The 21,689-nt window shown below is 38.7% G+C and overlaps 1 long non-coding RNA gene across 1 annotated transcript; it reads right to left on the bottom strand.

Annotated features, from left to right (window-relative positions):
• Positions 1-12,062: 12,062 nt before the first annotated feature.
• LOC149247838 (uncharacterized) lies at positions 12,063-13,012 on the bottom strand. Its single transcript, XR_016265662.1, has 3 exons — positions 12,769-13,012; positions 12,616-12,668; positions 12,063-12,387 (listed from the first exon to the last, which is right to left on the bottom strand). It is a non-coding gene; the product is annotated as an uncharacterized LOC149247838 (long non-coding RNA).
• Between the last annotated feature and the right edge of the window lie 8,677 nt (positions 13,013-21,689).

Genomic DNA, 21,689 nt, shown 5'->3' with positions numbered 1-21,689 from the left:
AGATAGGTATTTATATCATATCTATATTTATGTAACCCTTAGTCACTCATTCTGAGACCTATTCCTACCAACCTTTTAGATTAGGATGTTATATATCATGGTATTGATAACCAAGCACACTACATATGTCATATACATAGTTAGGGGCAGTAATACGCTCTTGAGGCTCCCATTCCACCACAGCAAGCTTGTAAAATGGTCTACTATCCTAAGTTCAGTAGTTTCAGCAATTTAAGAATGCTTATTCAACGAATGTCTGAGTTATAGATGTAGTATTAAGGTCATTGATCTTATTTTAACAGTGCTATGGTTCGATAAAACAATGAGGCACTAAAGGTACTCAAGAAGAGTATAGTTGGATTCATTTGAATGTGGTTTCTTGTAGCTAAAATGTGCATATATTTGTTTCTAGGGCAATCAAATCACTGAGCTATGCCCTGTCCGATGTTGCAAGTTATAAATCATTAAATTAAGAATATGTTATTCCTACAGGGAAGGGCCAACCTCATTAAATTAAACTAGATTTTCAAAATCCGATTTATTTGTGAATAACATGATAACTGGATTTTCAAAATCTGATTTATTTGTGAATAACATGATAACTGGATAATTGTTTTAGACTATACCACTGCTGTTGAAATAAACTCGCTGAGTAAGAAAATTGAAAACGTAAGAGCACCGTAAAGTAGTAAATACCACTACTGTTGAAGCTGCTCTGTCCACTGCCGCCGAAGCTGCCCATTGCCCACTGCTGCTGAAGCTGCCCACTGCCGCCGGAAATGGTAAACGGGAACGGCTCAAGCCTCAACCAAAATGAAATTACGTATCGTGCGTTCAAAGAGAGTTAAAGATTTAGGGTTTTTAAAGTGTTTTACATTTGTTAAAAGTTAAAACTTAATAATAAAATAATTTTAATTTTTTTTTTTTAAATTCAATGAAAAAAAAATTGAAAATTAAATTTTTAATATAGATTTTTTATGAAGAACCCAAAGAACCCGAGAAGCCATTAAAGGAAAAGAACCCAAATTTTTTTTGAAGAACTCGGTTCTTCATGTAAGAACCCGGTTCTTTTGGGTTCTTCTAAGAAGAACCCGTACCCGAATCCGGTACTTGGGTATGGGAACCCGGGACGGGTTCGAGAACCCAACCCCCGGGTGCGGGAACCCGTGCAACATAGTTTTTATTTTAATCTTTCCTCACTTCTCTTGAATAGATTAGCAGGTTCAGAGTATCCTTCAACATTATTTATATACCTCACGAGTCATAGCTCATCCCAAGTGCACACTATCAATGTAATTTGTATTTCTCTTAAATTGAGAAGTGTTAAAAATTAGATAGTCATTTTTGAAAGTTTATAAATTCAGTGTGAAAATAGATTCATATCATCTAATCATTTGGGTTTGTCCTAAAGCTAGAATACTACAGCTGACAGCATGGTATCTTTGGTTTAATGTTAACAGTAAAGCCCATAAATCTCAAGTGAAAAATCAGTTAGTCAGTCTAAGTACGGTTTGGCAAAAGGGACAGAAAGAGATCTCAGCTATGGAACTAGAAAAGAGAAAACTCACGGGCTTGTCTGCAAAAGGATACTCAACAAAGGCAACAGATCCTAGAGCCAGTGTTTCTAAGTATAACATTATAGTAGCTAGACTACCTCGTCAATCACAAAGCCTATGCAATACGGAGATGAGATCGACCGGCTTTTGGATAAGCACTTGCGACAAGCACGATAAAGGTGAAAGGAAGAGGACCTATAAGCACTCGCTTACCTGGAGGTCGAAGGCAGTTGTAAAGTGGTATTGGGCGGTATTTCTTCTCTTTGAAAGCCCTGTCCTCTTTCAAAATATAGTCATCATGTGCTTCCGCTGACTTTGATGCCTACTCCACTTCATCAATGTATGAGTGTGACGTTATGACAAAAAGACTTCTTGGTCCACTCGCTATAGCATGTGTTTTCGGTTTCCAGGAAAAGAAAAGAAAGCAAGATTGATTACGGGATACCCTGTTTGATAACAAAGAAAAATCTTGATCTATTTTATTCACTGTTTTAGGCTCCTGCTCGGAAACAACTCCAAAGATCCTCCTGCATTGGGGAAGGGATTTTACCCTCCATTTTGGGGCCCCGTAACCCATAAAATAGAGGACGGATTATCTATTCTTGGGCTCGATAGGCGGCATGCTACTTCCATCGCAGAAACTCCCAACCATTTCTTCTAAAGGTGTAGAATGCTACATCGAACATGTATTATATTTTAGACTAACTTATCAGAATCGATTTGGGTAATAGCACAACTAAAAACCAAAATACTAAGGCATGAGTTGGTTAGAGGCGTTTCAATAGAGGAAAGTATTTCTCTCATGAATTCGCTGGTAAACCCAGTGTTTTTCACTCTTTCAGCATCACTGAAAGTCTAGCAATTTCTCAGAAGGGCTAGCGAGAACAGATCACCTAGAAATAGAAGAACAGAGTCAATGCGTTTTGTAAAATTTCTATGGCAGTTGATCAATTTAAGGACCAGAACATATATTAATAACCTTGAATCAGTTCATATCAAGAAGGTAGATACTGGAGCACCGAGGTTCAATGTGAAAAGAAAAAAGAATAAAAAAATAAATTCTTTGAAGATGTCGTTTAAATGTTCAGAAGTATGGTTGCACCAGAGGCATCGGGGTTGTGCAAAGGTCTATAGTTAAGGTGATAGAAGTTAGTCAACCAAAAGACAGCCGCGAAAGAATTCGAGCATACAGCATTGAGGAGCCAAGGCAGTTCAACTAATCAATCAATTGGAGCGCACTGGTTTCGCCTATTTTCAAATATTTTGGACGGATGAGTAGCTGACCAGAAATTTGCGCAATTCACTGGAGTGCATGGTGGTTGAGGAAGTTGAACTGGAATCCATTTCTACCAACCTCCCTGAAAGGCAATCACATTGGGTGAACAGAAGGATGAAGAAGCCTGGCAAAGAAATTCCATTTCTACCAACCGCCCTGGAAGACACTCAAATTGGTTGGAAGAAGAAGGGGTCAAATAATTCAGGGCTTCACGAGGAATAATTGAGTGAATGAGAGGATCGAGACTAGCAGTTGGTAATAAAAAGAAATCCTTACTCTAACGATTATGTTTTTTTCCCTGAAATTTATGGAAATTTTGGTTATATTTTGAAAAAATTAGGCAAAGATTTTTGTAAATCTAAGTAAACATTGTCAAACTTCATAATTTTAGCTTGAGAAATCGTTGATGATGTTGAATACATTTCCACTATCAAAAACATAATTTAAACACTACTTCTACAAGATTTTTTGAAATTTTTTGCCAACCACTTTTGGTCGTCCGGACAATTCCTCCGCCTCCTTAAACGACTCCAAAAAGAAATAGTGAATAATTAGAAATTATATAAAAAATTATTAAATAAAATAATATGACAATTAGAATATATATATATATAAGTTCTTGCCGCTGGACTTCATGTGGCTGCATGAATACTAAATGTCACCTTACATCCGCTCTAAGATCTAAGCTCACGTAAACCATCTTGTAAACCATCTTTCAGACTCATTTAATCGACTCATCTAGTCGTGTCGTCCGAAGGTTGCACCATGATCAATCTGCCTCGTCGCTCGCTCGCCATTTTCTGTTATTATTACTGTCTATCCATTCATCCAAATTCCAATGGCACAATTCCCATCTGTTGATACATCTTCCTCTTCTTCCTATTCTGCGTCGATTTCTTATGGCCCGTTTTTATAAATCATAGGTGTTTATTACTTCTTGTGACAAGCATGTACTTCGAACTACAAGAATTGCAGACTCGTCAATTTATCAACTCAAGGGCCTTGATCGGCCAAACTCTTTAGATTTTTTTTGTTGCCATGCCTTCTTTCAGCCATGTCAACCACCAGAATTTGTAGGCCTTGTAGATGGGTTTCTAGACGCCTGCGACAGATTGCCTCTATCGTTGCAAGTGTTTGGGAGTCTACTCTGTCAAGAAGATGACAGATCCTACTGCGAAGAGCAACTAAATGGACTTCAAGCGCTACCTCTTGACATACAGGTGAGACTTAAAATAAGTAATAAAATGGTGACCCGTTTTCGCAATTGAGTTTTTATTATAAATGATTAAGTGAATAAACAGAAAATAGTACCTGAATCTACTTTTCTTACTGACTAATTCAATTCACTTTGTTTCATCCGACTGAACCTGGGTCCTTATACAACCTTTGTTTCATCCAACTGAACCTGGATCCTTATACTGCCTAAACTATCAGAGTTTGGATTGCGACAGTTCGATCCAAGTCATAGTCAGTGCTCTCCAAGTCGTGAAATAGATTTCCAAGTGGAGGCGTATTCAATTGAGGTGCGAAACCCCTTAGAGTTAGCCGAGCCGAGTTTATTTAGTTCATTTTGGTATTCGGCTGCCCAAGTAAGTGGGAATGAGCGAATCTATACCATTGGAAGTTTATACTATATGGAGGAAGTTTACACTGTATGGAGGTATGTCCTTCATAGTCATCCATGTGTCTGAGTGGATCAGAAGTATCATCGAACCGCAGAGACAAGTCATCCGAGCCTAAATTAGAGTATGTTGGCGAGACCTGAAGGTCCTGTTAGCTCTGCTATAGTTTTCAACGATTAAAGGTCATATTCGGGTCAGAAGTGGTTGGTTTGTGCCGAAAAGGCCTCGTAGCAGTTGTTTCCCCTTCTGCTCCTTCAAGTTTCCTCACACTCCTCTGTCTCTGTTTCTTTCATAAATCCCTTCAATCCCTCATTTTTGTCTATTTCCCATTTAATCTCTTATAGTCTGTGGCCTCTGCTTGATCCTTCTAAAACTCTGCAATCCCGTTTTTCTTTTGTCCCCCAAGCGCTAAACTGTACTCACCATATAACCTAATCATATGACTCTACGTTTATGTAAACATCCGCCCTAATCCCCACCATTGATCGTCCCGATTCAACGGTCTTTAGTCCTTTTCCTGCTCGTTAAATTTTCGTTCACTTTCTTTGCCGCCTGACCGTCCATCGTAGATCGGACAGTTGGCGCTTTCCCTGATCGCGCGATTAGCGCACCCGTTAACCCGCAGGGGCGGTGGTTTTGGGTTTCCGTGTGTCGCGTTTCTATTGGATCGCTGCCTGCGGTACGAATACCGCCGAGCCCCGATAGGCGGTGCAGGGAATACCACCCATCCTGTACGTTCTCCCGCGCGTTAATCATAGTGCATTTTCCGCGGATGATCACCGTCGGATCTTCTGCGTCCAGATCCGATGGTCCTCGTTGTCCTCGCCTGTGTACCTCCCGATGGATCTTCGCCGTTCATCCATGGATCCGATGGCCATAAATTGTTTTCCTACTGTGCCCGCCTCCGCCATACTGTCTTCACACCTTTAACCTGTTTTGTGTTCCCGAAGGAGGAAGAAGGTCAGCTACCAGAACTTTGTGCTATTAATACTTCAGCAACCACATTTAAATGACAGAATGGCCGAAGGACAAAAAGGACTGCCTCAAGCAGTTGAAGGCATTTATCAGGCATGGAATTTCATCCATAATTTACTCTAGTTGCCTAAGAAGGACTGCAGAACACCAGAAAAGATCAGATTTGTCCATTAAAGCAGCAGATCATGACAAAGGACCATTTCAGATAATTAATATGGTTGTTGGTCATTATGATCCTCCACGCATTTCCTAGCAGAGCAATTTTGTAAATAACCTCTATATATACCCAGAAACAGAATGTAATAGGTTGATGAGTGCTAGTGCGCTATAGGCTTCAACTTCTGGAGACTGTAAATACTGTGAGACCTACAGCGTCTGGTCTTCATTTCCAACTAATACAAGCTTCTTTTGTTGTCATTTGCTCACTTTTCACTTCTTCTATGTTCCAGGCTATGCCTACTTTGCATTTATTTCATGTGCTGTGAATGTTTAGCATCAGAGGGGCTGTCATCCCACCTCTGTGTTAGAATTTAGCTGTTCATTGAAATTGCTTGCAGGTTTCTGTTGTTTTAATGCATAGAGAGCTGTCATCATGTCTGTGTGTTAGATAATAGATTTACAAACCTCCTGACTGGTTGCAGCCGGCCATCACAGGGTCCTGTGCATCTGGCTTGAATGTGCAGCGTATCTTCTATTCATCCATCATTTTATCCAACAAAATTGTTGAGTTTGTAATGTTCCCGAGCATCACTGATATACAACCTAGGTGAGTTTCTTGGGGCGATAACAGGTCCAACAGAAAGCAGGTTTGAAGCGCCCCTGCCACATCTTCCCAATAGAGCAACTCAGTTCCCACCAGCATACCAGGGTCTTTGCCAAAATGAGGTCCAACTCTCGGATAATATGTTCTTTGTTCTTGTTTGTTTCTGGCATGGGGATAGAGGGCTCAGGTACAACTATTACAGGGTATGGCACCTAGATTAAAGCGGTGGCAAGTAGTGGCAAGTAGTGGCAAGGGTGGCAGGCGTACAAGATAGAAGCTTTCGGCAGAAAGACATGTAGAAAGCAGACGAACATGTAGAAAGTAGTGTCCACGTACTTGTAGAAAAGCGGTGAACATTATTTTTGAAGCTGTGAGTGATTTCAAACTAGGATCATGGATATAACATTTAATGTATTCAACTAATGCTCGCATTAATTTACTCTTTCTCAAGAATGTTTTCAACTAATGCAAGCATTAGTTTACTCTTTCTCGAGATGCGAAGAGAAATTTCCAACAAAAAGAATATAACCTATGGTTTTTAGCCTCTACCTTGGGAAGAGGCCAAATAAGACGATCAAAACTATTTGTATAAAAATGTTTGGATATTCACAATAATAACTCGTTATTGATATAGTAAGTAGCTTAAATAAATAGGAAATGTCATCATTGCGGTTACTATAGTCCCTGCCTTGCTTGCTACAGGTTAATAAGTAATAATGTTTAAATTTTATTATATGTATATGTAGATATTTTGTAACAATATTTTTAATTATGAAGATTTTTAATTTGTTAATACAATTTCGGTATAATATTATAAGTCAATATCATGACTTATTAATATCACATATTTAATAAAACTTATAATTCATGTTCTTATATCATTTTTTTATTAATCTGTCTAATTAAAAAGATAGAAATAATATAATCCCTTTTAAGGCAAATCTCAACCATTGATTTATGGATAACTATCTCTATTTTAAAATAAGACTTTTGCAGTTTTAATTTAATTATTAATAATTATTAAATATATAATAAGATTTAATTTTTATTATATATTTTAAAATATTTTTAGTATTATACACCAAAAAAAAAAATATATATATATATATATATATATATATATATATATTATTTTAATTAAATTCATTAATTAAAATAAAATCATATAAAGAAATGTTATATAAAAAATCAACATTTATACCTATATATTAAAATACAAAATAATTATTATGAAAAATAAAATTAATTTAACCATAAATCTTAGTAAAAAGTTCCATATTTTTTTCGCTGGTTAATAAAAATGAGAAGAATAATCATAAGCCAAGAACAAGATAACTATGTGAAGCAACGGAATTGCAATAAATTTGATACCATATCATTTTTGCTAGTTGATATAAAACAAGTAGATTAATTCTAAACCAAGAGCCGGATAACTAGCAATGAAATTGCAATAAATTTGATAGAAATTGTAGGATCAACGAGCACTAAATTATTAGAGATGGTCAATGCGTAAAAGCATATAATAATTAGTCCATGCTTTAAGGAATAAATTTTTTGATATTCTTTTGACTTCATATTTTATTGCATATATTTTTAAATTATATAAAATTTAAATTTTTATTATTTTTTTTATTAATTTAATGTTTTGTAATATGACATTATTGTGTAGGAATTATTTTAATTTTATTTTTTTAATTGATAATTTGTATTGGTAAAAAATCAAGATTATAGAGTTTTGTTAGTTTACATTTTAAAGATAATAATATTTTTAAAACTATTACTCTTAACACCAGTAAGTTTGCATTTTTCCATATAATATTGGTTACAAAATTCACAAAACATATCATTATGCCATAATCAACACATAGAATACTATAGATTAAATACATCATAAAGTCAAAAGTCTTTTTGATTTGGTGGAACCAAAACTTAGAGGACATAGAACTACAAAGCAAACTGACAAGAAATCTAATCATTATTTGAGGAAGAAAACATCGCTAGCGCCCTCATGCTTGACCCTGGTGGATCTAGTGGATCCCCACTATCAGATTCACATGCAATATGCCTCTCCACATGAGCAAAGCCAAAATCAATCCTGCCCAAGCAAAAGTGTTGATTTCTGAAAATCCCTTTTATGTCTTCAAGGGTGGCAAAGACGTTATACGCTCCACTTACTTGTCTTTCAGGACTAGTTCCAACAGAGTCTTCATTTGCTAATGCAAGGCCACAAAATGCAAATATAAACTCTTCCTGCCACTGGCATGACTAGGGTCAGGAACCTAAGTCGACATATCCTCCAATATTTCTGAATCAGAGTGGAATTGTCTCTCCACCCCATCTTAAGTCACCAATTTATGTATCTCCTTCCTTGTTTTCAATGGACTTGCATTGAAGTAAGTGCTAGATGAGTCATGACCGAAGATTCTCGCTCCTCTCTACCCCTGTGGACCACTTCTCCTCCCCCCACCTACAACATATTTATTGCCTCAATGGCATGATTGAGACCAGGAGGGAAAACTTGGAGAAATTGCTATAAGAACCTTTTCTTGCAAAAAACAAGAGATAAATCCAAACAAATCCACCACAGCACCAGAGCTCCAACCCATTAAATTGTCCCCAAAACTCGTAACATAGACCTCATACTCGAATGAAGCACTTGAGTGTTGAATAGAGGTCAAGACAGCCACTGCGAAGGACCCATTTCCCAACACCATTTAAAAAATAATGAGACTCACATATAAAAATGAACCCTAGACACATCAAACCCATTTCCCAACACCATTTAAAAAATAATGACTCACATATAAAAATGAACCCTAGACACATCAGACTCTCAGACACCCAAGAAAACCAACCCATACGAATCCTTCATCCCACTCTTTACATTTCACAAAATGACACTCACCATAATTAAGACAAACTATTGCCATTGGTCCAAACATTACCAATTCAAGGAAACCCTGAAACCAAGGTTCCAAGCATCCAAACAGAAACCATGACTCTAAGGAAAGTCCACTACTACCACCAACACCTTCACAGGCTAGTGAACTCCGTCTTCATAGACCCAAGCACAAACACAAAGCTCCTTTCACTGAACAGAAAGCATGCACAAGGAGGTTGAGGACCTACCCTTGCTTCCACTCAAACCACCACAAACAAATTCCTAAAGCTTCATTTAGGAAGGTATATACTGAGCATTTCCATCTTGGGTTTTGCATGTGATTACATGTAGGGGGCTAGTAATTCCCCCTTTCATTAATTCACATCACGTCCGAGGGTGGAGGGAACAACCTCCAAATCCCCCTGTTTAAATGACTTAATGCCCCCATCAGGGAGTTTCTTATTTTCCCTTTTAAAATTTGAATTTAGAAATAATTTAATAATTAAAATATTGTTATTCTTCTTATATAATTCCTTTTTTGAAAAATTCTTAATTTTCAGATTAGTTCTCTGATAAACACATAAAGGCAGATGTGATCTATAAATTGTTGTGGATATATCACTAGACAATTCATTACAATAGATCTAACAAAGAAATTTACTGAACTCTAAAATGTATACTATGAGGGTTAATGTTTCCTTAGATTAATGGAATTCTTAAGTTATTTTTTACTTCATATGCATGAAAAATATAAGTATGCAAAAAATAGAGAACATATAGAATAATCACTCAAAAAACCACAATAACACAAGGTATGATATGGAAATCCTTTCAGGAGAAAACCCTTAGGCTATTATACTCTCTCTTTCTTTGAATGGAAATGGATGCAAGTACAAAAGACTGAGACTTATGGTTCGTGGGCTACTACATCACTTAAAATAAGACCTGTGGTTCACTGACAGGTCTAGCCGGACATTTCAACATTGATAAGACCTTAGATCAGCTCAATCACTTTTATTACTGGTCGAAGATGTGAAGGGATGTGCAGCGATATGTAACCAGATGTAAAGTGTGTCAGTTGGCGAAAGGACACAGTTAGAATACGGGACTCTACACACCACTGCCTATTCCACATAGACCGTGGGACTCAGTCAGCTTGGACTTTGTCTTGGGTCTGCCAAGAACACAGCGAGGTTATGACTTCGTTATGTTGGTAGTGGACCGACTCTAAAAAATGGCACATTTCATTCCTTGTAGGAAAACCAGTGATGCCACTCATGTAGCACACTTGTTTTTCACGGAGATTGTCAGACTGCACGGCCTACCTAAGTCCATTGTTTCCGACAGGGATGTGAAATTCACAGGACATTTCTAGCGCACCCTATGGAAGAAGCTAGACACACAGTTGAACTTCAGCTCCTCTTATCACCCACAAACCAATGGGCAGACGGAGGTGGTGAACAGGAGCTTGGGAAACCTGCTACGGAGCTTAATTGGAGAAAATTCACGGATGTGGGATCGTGTACTTGCCCAAGCGGAATTTGCTTACAACAATTCACCGAATTGAAGCATGGGATACAGTATTTTTGAGATCTTGTTTGGCATGCATCCTCGTGGAGTGCACAAGTTACGAGATCTGGGACAACTAGAGAGAAGGAGTAAGATCTTGTTTGGCATGCATCCTCGTGGAGTGCACAAGTTACGAGATCTGGGACAACTAGAGAGAAGGAGTGTTGACAAGGAAGATTTTGCCAAAGCAATGAATGACCTACATGAGCAAGTAAAGTCGAAGTTGCAGGACATCTGTCAGAGGTATAAATAGCAGGCAGACCTGAAACGACAAGAGGTACAATTTAATGTGGGGGATGAAGTCCTCACACATTTACGCAGAGAAAGGTTGCCTAAAGTCCTGAAGACGACGGTTCGGCACGGCCAGATCGGGACACCCAGACAGAAAGTAGTTCTTAGATGAGGCAAATGCCTTCGACTCAGCCCCTTGAGATCAAGAGAATCCTCGATACATAGGTGGCCAGGCGAACTCGCAGAAAAGAGTACCTGCAGTACTTGGTCAAGTGGAAGAACTGTCCCATTGAGGACATTTCATCGCTTGACACAGGACAGATACAGCGTGTAGGGTATTTTGTCGAGGAGCTCATGGACTGGAGCCATGAAATTTTTTTACCTCGGGAGCTTGATGCAGGAGCATCAAGCTAGGGGTGAACAAAGAAGAAGTCTTTGTCTCACAGGTTGACAAGGTACTGTTTTTGAGTTTTTTAAATTTTCTTAGTTAATAGCATTTAGGACGTAGTAGTAAGTTCTATTTTATATTCATTATGATATTTTTTCTAAATTTACGGTTTTAAGTTAATTTCAGAATTTAGACAAACAGAAATAAACAGTTGCCATGAGTAACTACATGTAACTGTTGACAGTTTTAGAAACTGTTCAACAAATCATACAAAGAGAAAAAAATGAAACATTGTAAGATTGATTTCCATCATAGCAGAAGAAGAATAGAATTACACAATTATTCTCTGAAAGCATATGTATCCATTTGCAGCAAGAAGTTACATTTATTCCTGATTAAAACAAATTGAGTGTGTTCCTAAACAGTAATATAGCACTGGCAGATTAATTTCTTACAGACATCGAAAATCCCAGAACCAGCAGGGCGACAGAGGCCTTATGAAAGTATAAAGGACGGATTAACCAGTAATAAAGTCGAATGAATAGAGCAACTAATTAATATAGTTTCCAAAGCATACAAGGAGTCAGCCGCGTTACAGCTGAATGACAGCAGAGAGATAATTTGCAAGAAAAACAACACAGTCATGAAAAGTCCATATAGTTCCAGGTACCATATAACTCAAACATTCTCATTTTCCTTTCACAAAGTCTGTATATCATTTATATCAAAATATCGAGAAATTTATAGTCCATATCAAAATACAAAACTGTAACGAAAGAATTTGAATCATGAAACCTGGGTTCAAAACCCCCAATCTACAACCAAACTGAGTGAGGGACTGTGTATCGAAACTTTACAACCGGAGGGACTGGGGTTCGAAACCCTTGACTGTTAAACCGACAAACAAACAAATAATGTACACAAACATTCAACTACGTGGAGGCCCGAGGGCATTTCTACATAATGCCAATGACGGAGGAAACGACACAAGGTAATTGACAGAGAGGCCGAGGCCCTCGACTAAAGATTGGAAACCAGACAACAAACAAATTTTATGGAAAGACCCTACCCAGTCTAGCAAGCCGCAACAGGAACAGAGGCCTGCAACTGAAGCGCCGACATCCACCTGCAATCACAGTATAGAGGAGTAAAAAAACTGGAAGGATAAGACCCTAATCGAAAAGAAGGAACAAAGCAAGGGTTTGTTGGCTCATACTTACCAGAGGAGGAGCCGAATCGCAGAAGACCTCGACAGGCCATGAACCACCAAGGACCCCCTGCTCAGAAGGAGCAAGATCTTTTAGCAAAGATAGTAAATAAAAACAAGGAGTTGAATCAAGGAGAGAAGGCTTACCTTGCCAAATTGACGAGCTGTGGACGAGGACTAGGTCACCTTGTGGCCGCAACCTGCGATAGTAGAAAAACAACCAGTTAACCAGAGAAACAACCGTACAGAGAACTGAAGATTCAAAACAGTAAACACACTCAAAGAAACCCGAATCAGCACCAGCAGAAACAGCGCCCTCGAGAAGGTAATCAACTCCATTTGTGGAACGGAGGAAACCCTCCATGGGAGCCAACGAAATAGCGACCACAGTGCCGAGGTTCGAAATCGATGGGAGAACCAGCAAGCAGGCAATCACAAACAGAGTTGCCATACTACCAGGCAAAGTAGAGCCCATGGCTGAGCGCAGACAGAGTGCCATTAAACCACTATCAAAGCCACAGACAAAAAAAGTAACAACCCTCACAGTAATAGCAAACAAATGTCGCAAATGCCAAATGAAACGAGGGTTTAGGGCGTAAGAGCAACAGGCGGGTGAACGAAGTTCGAGGATGGGACAAGTGTCCCCCTCACACCAACCACCTGTACCATTTAATTAATTACACAATCAAACGAATCAACCACCAAATATCCAAAGCATTTGTGAATGTAATTATCGGGTTAATCAATATATTAATTACTGACAGATTACGAGGGTTACGAGCACTGGACCCATCATGCTTTCCTTTTCCTTATTAGATAGGTTAAACCATTTACATGTCTTTTTATCAAAGCTTAGTTTTATGCTTTTGAGTGCTCATGTGTTTTCATGTTCATTAGTGAACTTGGATTGGGTGAGTGTTTTAGATCACATTTGTTTAATGTACCTAGATGTTTTAAGTGACCATTTGAGAGAGTGTTAGGTTTCTTTTACTATTTGGGAAAGGGAAATATTTCTTTCCCTACCTTACATAACAGTCATTGAACCAAAAAATTTGCATCTATCATATTGCTTGCACTGTTTGGATTCTGCCCAAGTCATTTTGAACACCATTGAAGATTTGCTTCATACCTTTTGAGCAATAATAGCCTAAAACTAATTGATAATAACATATATCTAAATATATTTCATTTATATCAAACGAACATAGATTAGGTTGTAGGGCCTTAGAATAAGAATGGAGAGTCAACTCCTCAAAGACACAAAACTAGAATTAGAGATCATTAGAAGTGAAAATGCCCACTTTCACATAGATTTCTTGCTAAAAAACTCCTCTAACATAGGATTCAACCATGAGGTCGCATTGGGAGCATGTGGAGAAATATCTGCTCTCCATTTTTTTCTGGTGTTCAATGGATTATATGCATCTGGCGATCCATTAGGGGCACTCAGTTCACTTTGAGCAATTCCTCATAGAATTTTTGGGCTTATTTTCCCTACCGAATCGTATGGTCCTAACCTACAACTATCCTGCTATTCATTTGAATGTGAAGTGGTACTTTAGTTGTCATTCTTTAGGGAACCTATCTAAGTGACTATGGGTAGGAAGTGTTTGTGGTACCTTAGACATATGTTACATCACCATATCAGTGCTCCTAGGGGGTGTTGATTTGTGACACTTGAGAGAAAACCATATATTCTACTTTATGCATAATATGTTACATCAATTTCAAATAAATATGTTTCCTATATTGTTTTTATTTTGTTTAGTTCTAATTTTTTACACAAAAATTAGACACATTACCACTCTTTTACTTTATTCTATAACTTTAGATATTTATGGCATATATTATCTTGTAAAATTTACTAGCTTATCAAACAAAAATATGTAAATGTTTAAAAATCTAACTTCCTTTTCTTTTGATTACTTTATTTTTCCCAACTATGTAAAGATTTTACAAACTATGTGAAGAAAATGAATTCCAAATATTTGAAATAGTAATAATCATGTAATTTATTGTTCCTGATTGAAAATGTTTGATGCTATCCTATCCATGTGACAAGTTCATATTTAACAATGCTATTATACTCCTAATGAATGATTTGAGGATTTTACTACAGTCACACAACATTATATAGACATGTAGCTATCAAAAAGGATTCTCTTTTAAGCAAAAGGTTATTTTCGACGTGGCAGATCTTAGAATGAAATGTACCACAAATGATGTTTTACATTCATGACTATATGTGTGGTTTTTTATGTTACTTGTCATTTTACATCATGTTCCACTTTGACTAATATTAATCTCATTTAAGGGCTCGTGTATATCCCTTAGATTTTCAAAATGTTTCAATAGAGAGTAGTCATAAACATAATGAGTTGATGGAGAAAAAAATGTTCTTAAGAAGATTTTGATGTCTAAATGGGCCTCCTATAGAAATTAATAAATAATAAAATAATGGTAAAATAATAAAGTAAGACTTGAAGAAAAAGAAAGAAAGTAGTTTTTTCTCGTTGTATTTTTTACTTATCTTCCTATAGTTACTCAAATTTTAAGTGTAGGAAGGTACTATATCTTGCATCCAATGAATAATCACACTTGAAGGCACTATATCTTGCATCCAATGAGTAATCACACTTAAACTTGAGTAAAAATATAAGTTGAAAAAATGATTAAAAATATAGTTTTCTTCTTTTCTCTTTAAAAATATTTTCTTTTTCTTTCATTTTTTTCTTTTTTATTCCTGATGACTATTTTCTCTAACCTTTGACATAATCTCTGAACTTGTAAGAATTCTCTCTCCTTTTTATTCTCTCTATTAAATGAAATTCTCTTCATCTAAATGTCTCGAGGATGAACCACATTAACTTGTTCTAAACATGTTGATTTAAATGATTTATTTGATGGATTTGAAAAACAAACTTCTAAATAACTCTACTTACCTGGCTCCATTTAAATAACTTAAATCCTTTAATTATTTTAAAATTGATTTTATCATTATATTTTCAATTTTATTTTATTTTTTTCAAAATTCCTTATATACCAGAAATAAAGAGTTTTTTTTCCTATTTCTCTAAAGAGTTTTGTCTATTTCTTGTAGTAATTTATAAACAAATGAGAAACAACATGCTCCAAACTTAGCCCAGATTGAAATTCAAATCATTATAAATTATTCATAAGATGATTATGCCTCAGAGTTAGAATACTATCATGTGGTGAATCTCTACTAATTTGACTGCACTATGTTATTTCCGGATCTGGTCAGGTTGATCCCAGATTTTGGTTTCACGTTTACAATTACAAGCAACATGTCACGTTAACAGCCACGAGCATGATCTTGCTCGATCCCCTCAAACTGTTGCACCATGATGTTCTCAACCAGAAAACTCTGGTCAAACTGAAATGATAAGCCCAACTATGTATCTTATTTTGCCAATACAATCCAGATTACTGATTCACCGAATATTTTACAATCTCTCCAGATTACTGATTCGCCAAATATTTGGCAATGAGATGGACAGGTTATTTGACCGCACCTATGTTCATCTGATTGTCAAATATTCTGTGAATTATAAGTTCAAGATGTAATTTAGCCATGTCCATTTGATTGTAAAATATTCTGGGAATCATAAGCTCAAAATACAATCTAGCCATGTCTATCTGATTGCCAAATATTCTACGAATCATACGCTCATGATGCAATCGAGCCACTTTCCTGGAATTCCAGGTTTACCCAGTAACTCGACTCTAAAGAACTTAGAATGATTAAAAAGATTTGTATGCCTCAAACTTAGTCCAATTGCTCCGATGATATTTCTGGATATGAACAAGTTGACATGAAATTCGATGTCATGTTTATGGTGGGAACACGAGTATTATCGGTATGCAATGTGCATGTGTGGCATTAGAAATCTTGGCCAAGTTGTTTTGGTTATTTAGTTATGGACAGTGCCGTGGAGTGTCATACTGGCAGCCTAGCTTGACCCCAAATTGGACCATTTAATTATATTGTTAAAGACGCAAACATGCCAATGGGACAATTCCATCAAACACCTTACAAAAACGGGGGATATTTTGTTATAAAACAGCCCATGGATACGGATTGTTTGGTAGAAAAATGTCTAAAGCTGTTGTCTGAATTTGAAAGAAAGAATCTAAAGGCCTCATCCTGATTCTTCTTTATTCTGTGTGTTTAGGGAGAAGTAAATAGATCGCCATGTATGCTACGGTATCACTAGAGGTTTACAAGCAGGCTGCTGCAACGAATCAAAATACCCATCAGGGAGGGGCTCTATTCCCCTCACCCGGGGCTCTATTCCCCTCACCCGAAGGCCTTTACTCTGCATATTTGGTTTTTCAATAAAACGAAGATGAAGGCGACCACGAGCAGGGTGCGTGCTGTTGGGGCTGCTATAACGTTAATGAGTTGCGAGAATTGCCTTCCCTCAAAATAAATGCTTGATAACCATCTACACGATGGGCATTGGAAAAGATTCCTATACGGACTGGGATAGAGTGTATTTTATTCCGGTTCTAGGCCAACCCATCTCCTCCAATCGGTACTATGTTGTTCAAGCTGTTGGAACTACTACACACCTACATGCAGAGCATGGGACTGCATGCAAGATTCCTTTTGCATGTTGGAACTACAACACACCTACATGCAGACTCTTAGTTAGAGCATGGGATTGCATGCAAGATTCTTTTTACATGATTTACTCCTTGATTTGCTCCTTCTTTAACTCCGCAACTGACTAGTTATCTCCGGAACTTGTTGTAGGTGTTGAGTCTTCTCATTGATCACCACTATAGTGCATTACCTTGGTATCTTCACCCAGTGATGCTATATCATGAGCATTGTAACATATTTTCGAATACATCATTCTTTTCTTCTTTCGATTTTCTTTTAGTGTTTTTGCTCTGCAAAGCTGTGTGTTCAACCTTTACTAGCTAGATTCATCTGTGCAGGTTTTCTAACACATTTACATGGTATTAGAGCCCACAGGCTGCTAGATAAAAGGCGCACCAGTACTTTATTTTGCAAGTATTACAGCTTGGAGATCGAAGATTGACAGAAAAATGGAGTTTCCCAAAGCATCGATTCTAACATTGTACAACTATCATGAATGGAAAGACCAAATGGCTCAATACCTTCATCATAAGGGGTTGTACAGAATTACCATGGCTACAGAAGTGGAACCCACTACAGCCATAGAGAAATCCAAGTACATCAACCGTATGGATGAGGCCCACGGATCCATATGCATGTGCATCTCTTCAGAGTTGCAGTTTCATCTATCTGCCTGCAATACTCCCAATGAGATTTGGAAAAAGGTTGAAGATCTCTACGGGAAACAGGATGAGATGAAAGGACATCTGCTCGAAGTGGAGTTGCTATCATTGGATCCACGGAACTATGACAGAATTCAAGACTTCTTCACCAAATATAATGATCTATTGCTGCAACTCAAGGGTTGCGGAATTGACAAATCCAAGGAGGAGAGTCGCCAAGTTCTCTCTATTATGTCAAAGCTCGGACCGGAATACTCTGTCTTTGTGTCTACATTTCATTCAGTAAGGCTCGCAACAGGTAAATCCTACACTATGCCTTCTCTCAAATAATTTATGGAGTCCCTTATTTTTTAGCAAGATAAACTCATTAGCATGGGGAAAATCAAACCTCCAAAAGCACATGCACTTGCTGTGCATGATGGTAGCCACAATAAAAATCACAGATCTGATTCAAATCAGAAAAATCAGCAGCAAAAAGACAAAGGAAAAGCACATTCCCATCCAAAGAAGGAAGGGTACACCAAGCCCTTCAATGACTCCTCCGGCTCGAGAAATGAGAAAGGGAAGAAAGGAAACAGATGCATCTACTGTCAAAGAGGATTCCATCTAGAATCCTCTTGCATGAAAAAACAAATTGACCAAATGGCAGAAATCCTTCAGAAGCACAACCTTGGAGACCACATCCCTCAGGGCGCCAAGAAGAAAACTGAGAATCCGCCACACGGGAAAGGTAACAATTTTCATGCTTTAGTTGCAATTAATTCTTCTCCTGATGCATGGATTATAGATTCTGGTGCATCACATCATATGGTTGCTGCGAAGGAAGTCTATTCCTCTTTGGATGCATGCAAAGGACCTCCCATCCTCATGGGAGATGACTCACCTATTGAGGTCACCGGAAAAGGTAGAGTGGAACTTTTACACGGAAGCTTTGAAGATGTGCTTCATGTTCCAAAACTTTCAGTAAACCTGCTTTCAATTTATCAGATCACTCATTCCGGCACCGGAAAGAGAGTGGAATTCACTCCAGATGTAGTGAACATATATGATCTACATAGCAGCGCCAAAATTGCAACTGGTGAGGTAAACAATGGAGCTAGACTGTATACATTTTCTGAATTTATTGAATCTGAATCCTCCTTATTGCTTACACATGCTGATGATAGTAGTAGGCTTTGGCACGAGAGGTTTGGTCACTTAAATTACAGGTATATGCAGCAGCTAAGCAAGAATGAGATGGTGGAAGGCTTGCCAAATATCAGTTTCTCCAAAGGAGTTTGTGAAGGGTGTGTTCTTGGCAAACATCCCAGAGAAAAGTTTGACACCGGCAAGACTCACAGAGCATCCTCTCCTCTATATCTGATCCATAGTGATCTCATGGGGCCTTTTCCTCATCCTTTCATCAACAAAGGAAGGTATGTGCTTACATTTATTGATGATTTCTCACGGGATACTTTGGTGTATCTTCTCAGGAACAAATCTGAAGTTTTTGAGCACTTTGAAGATTTCAAAGCACTAGTTGAGACACAGTCAGAGAGAAAGATCAAAGCCCTCCGTACAGAAAATGGGGGGGAATATGTCAACACAGCACTTCGGAACCTTTGCCTTCAGTTCGGCATACAGTTGCAGTACACAGTTCCATACACTCCGCAGAAGAACGAAGTTGTTGAGAGAAAGAACGGATCTCTCAAAGAGATGGCTTCCTGCATGTTGCATGCCAAGTCACTGCCTCATAAGCTCTAGCCAGAAGCACTTAATTGTGCTAACTACATCCAGAACAGATCTCCTCATAGGTTTGTCAAGGATCAGACCCCCTTTGAGGCTTGGAGCGGCACTAAACCAGAGGTCACTCACCTTCGTGTTTTTGGCTCTCGAGCATGGGCCTGAATCCCCTCTGAAAAGAGGAAAGCTCTTGATCCACAGAGCATTGAGTGCATCTTTGTTGGATACCCTGATGGTGTGAAGGGATATTGACTCCTGATTCCCTCTACGGACAAGCTCATCATTGAGCGAAGTGTCAAATTTGAGGAAAGTCTCTTGCATGCTCCTCAAGCGCCACATGCGGACACTTTTTATCTACCTCATGTCCGAGATGATGACTCAGTGCACTCAGATGCAGATACAGATCATGCAGATGCCGAGGAAGAGCATGCAAATGCAAAGACAGAGTCTTCAGATACAAATCTAGTGCATGCAAATGATGATCCGCATCCAAGCCCAGATCGGGCTTTCAGCAGTGAATCATATTCCCCTGTCATAAATCAGAGAAAAAGGAGCTTACGTGAGATATATGCACAAGACCAACTAGCTGCTAGAAACGGTCTTGTGGGGGATAATTCTTATCTGCAAAGGACTAGCTCAGAGTTTATTGAGCCTCCTCTTGTCCTCACTTCCACTGAACCATCGCCCTCCTGGCATTGTCATTTGGTTCAGTCTTCTGATCCACAGTCTTATGCTGAGGCTGCTGGGCATCCATCTTGGGAGTCCACCATGGAGGAGGAGTATAACTCCCTCCTTGAGAACCAGACTTGGGATCTGGTCCCCCTTCCTTCAGGAAGGAAACTTGTCCGATGCAAATGGGTCTACAGGACCAAGAGTGCTGCAGATGGGCAAATCACCAGACAGAAAGCAAGGCTAGTAGCCAAAGGCTTCCAACAAGTGCATGGCATTGATTATGACGAGACCTTTGCTCCAGTAGCAAAGATGGATTCCATACGCCTTACACTTGCCATTGCGGTTGCCCAGCGGTGGGAAGTACATCAGATGGATGTGAAGAATGCCTTTCTTCACGGAGACCTATCTAAGGAGATCTACATGGAGTAGCCACATGGTTTCATTCAGGATTCATCTTTGGTCTGCAGACTGAAGAAATCTCTCTATGGCTTTAAGTAGGCCCCGAGAGCTTGGTACGCGAAGATGGATTCTTTTCTCTTATCACAAAACTTTGAAAGATGTAAGTCTGATCCGAATGTTTACATGCTTAGGACACATGATTCTCTTCTTATCTTAGTTTTGTATGTAGATGATCTCCTAATCACTGGCAGCTCGGCTTCAGCCATTGCTACAGTCAAGAGGGCCTTGCATGATAGGTTCTTGATGACAGACATGGGTCCATTACACTTCTTTCTTGGTCTTGAGATCAGCCAGAATGCCACAGGCATCAAACTCTCTCAGGCTAAGTATGCACGGGATCTCCTCGAGAGATTTCGCATGACTGACTGCAAGCTAGCACCGACTCCTTTTCTGTCTGTGGTCCGCCTTGAGGATGGAGGTGACACTCCATTAGTTGATAGCACTCTCTACCGACAGCTAGTGGGGAGCTTATTGTACCTCACCCACTCCAGACCAGATCTCTCATATGCAGTAGGGGCAGTTTCCAGATACATGCAGGAGCCGCATGAGCTACACTGGAATGCTGCCAAGCACATCCTCCGATATGTGCAGGGCACCATCACCTTCAGGATTCACTATGCAGCAGGCACTGCATTGAATCTCCTTGGCTTCACAAATTCTGATTGGGCGGGAGACAACATTGATCGCAAGTCCACCTCCGGATATTCACTCAGTCTAGGATCTTGCCCTATCTGTTGGTCGAGCAAGAAGCAGGCTGCTATTGTTGTCTCTTCAGCTGAGGCTGAGTACCGAGGAGTAGTCAACATAACCATTCAGGCTCTGTGGCTACAGCACTTCCTCACTGAGTTGGGCGTCCAGTTCCACTAGCTCATTGTCATCTGGTGTGACAACCAGAGCACTCTCAAATTTTGCAGGGATCCAGTACAGCGACAGCGGACAAAGCACATAGAGATCCATATGCACTACATCAGAGACTTAGTACATGATCGGGTCATTGATTTGTAGTTCTGTCCTTCAGCAGAACAGACTGCAGACATCTTCACCAAGACATTCACTGAGCAGAATTTTCGCTCTTT

Source organism: Pinus tabuliformis, chromosome 7 (assembly GCF_031772625.1).
Source record: "Pinus tabuliformis cultivar Carrire ecotype Pingquan chromosome 7, CPIR1, whole genome shotgun sequence".
Lineage (NCBI taxonomy): Eukaryota > Viridiplantae > Streptophyta > Pinopsida > Pinales > Pinaceae > Pinus > Pinus tabuliformis.
Note: the sequence above shows the minus strand (reverse complement) of the source record. Positions and strands in the feature narration are given on the sequence as shown.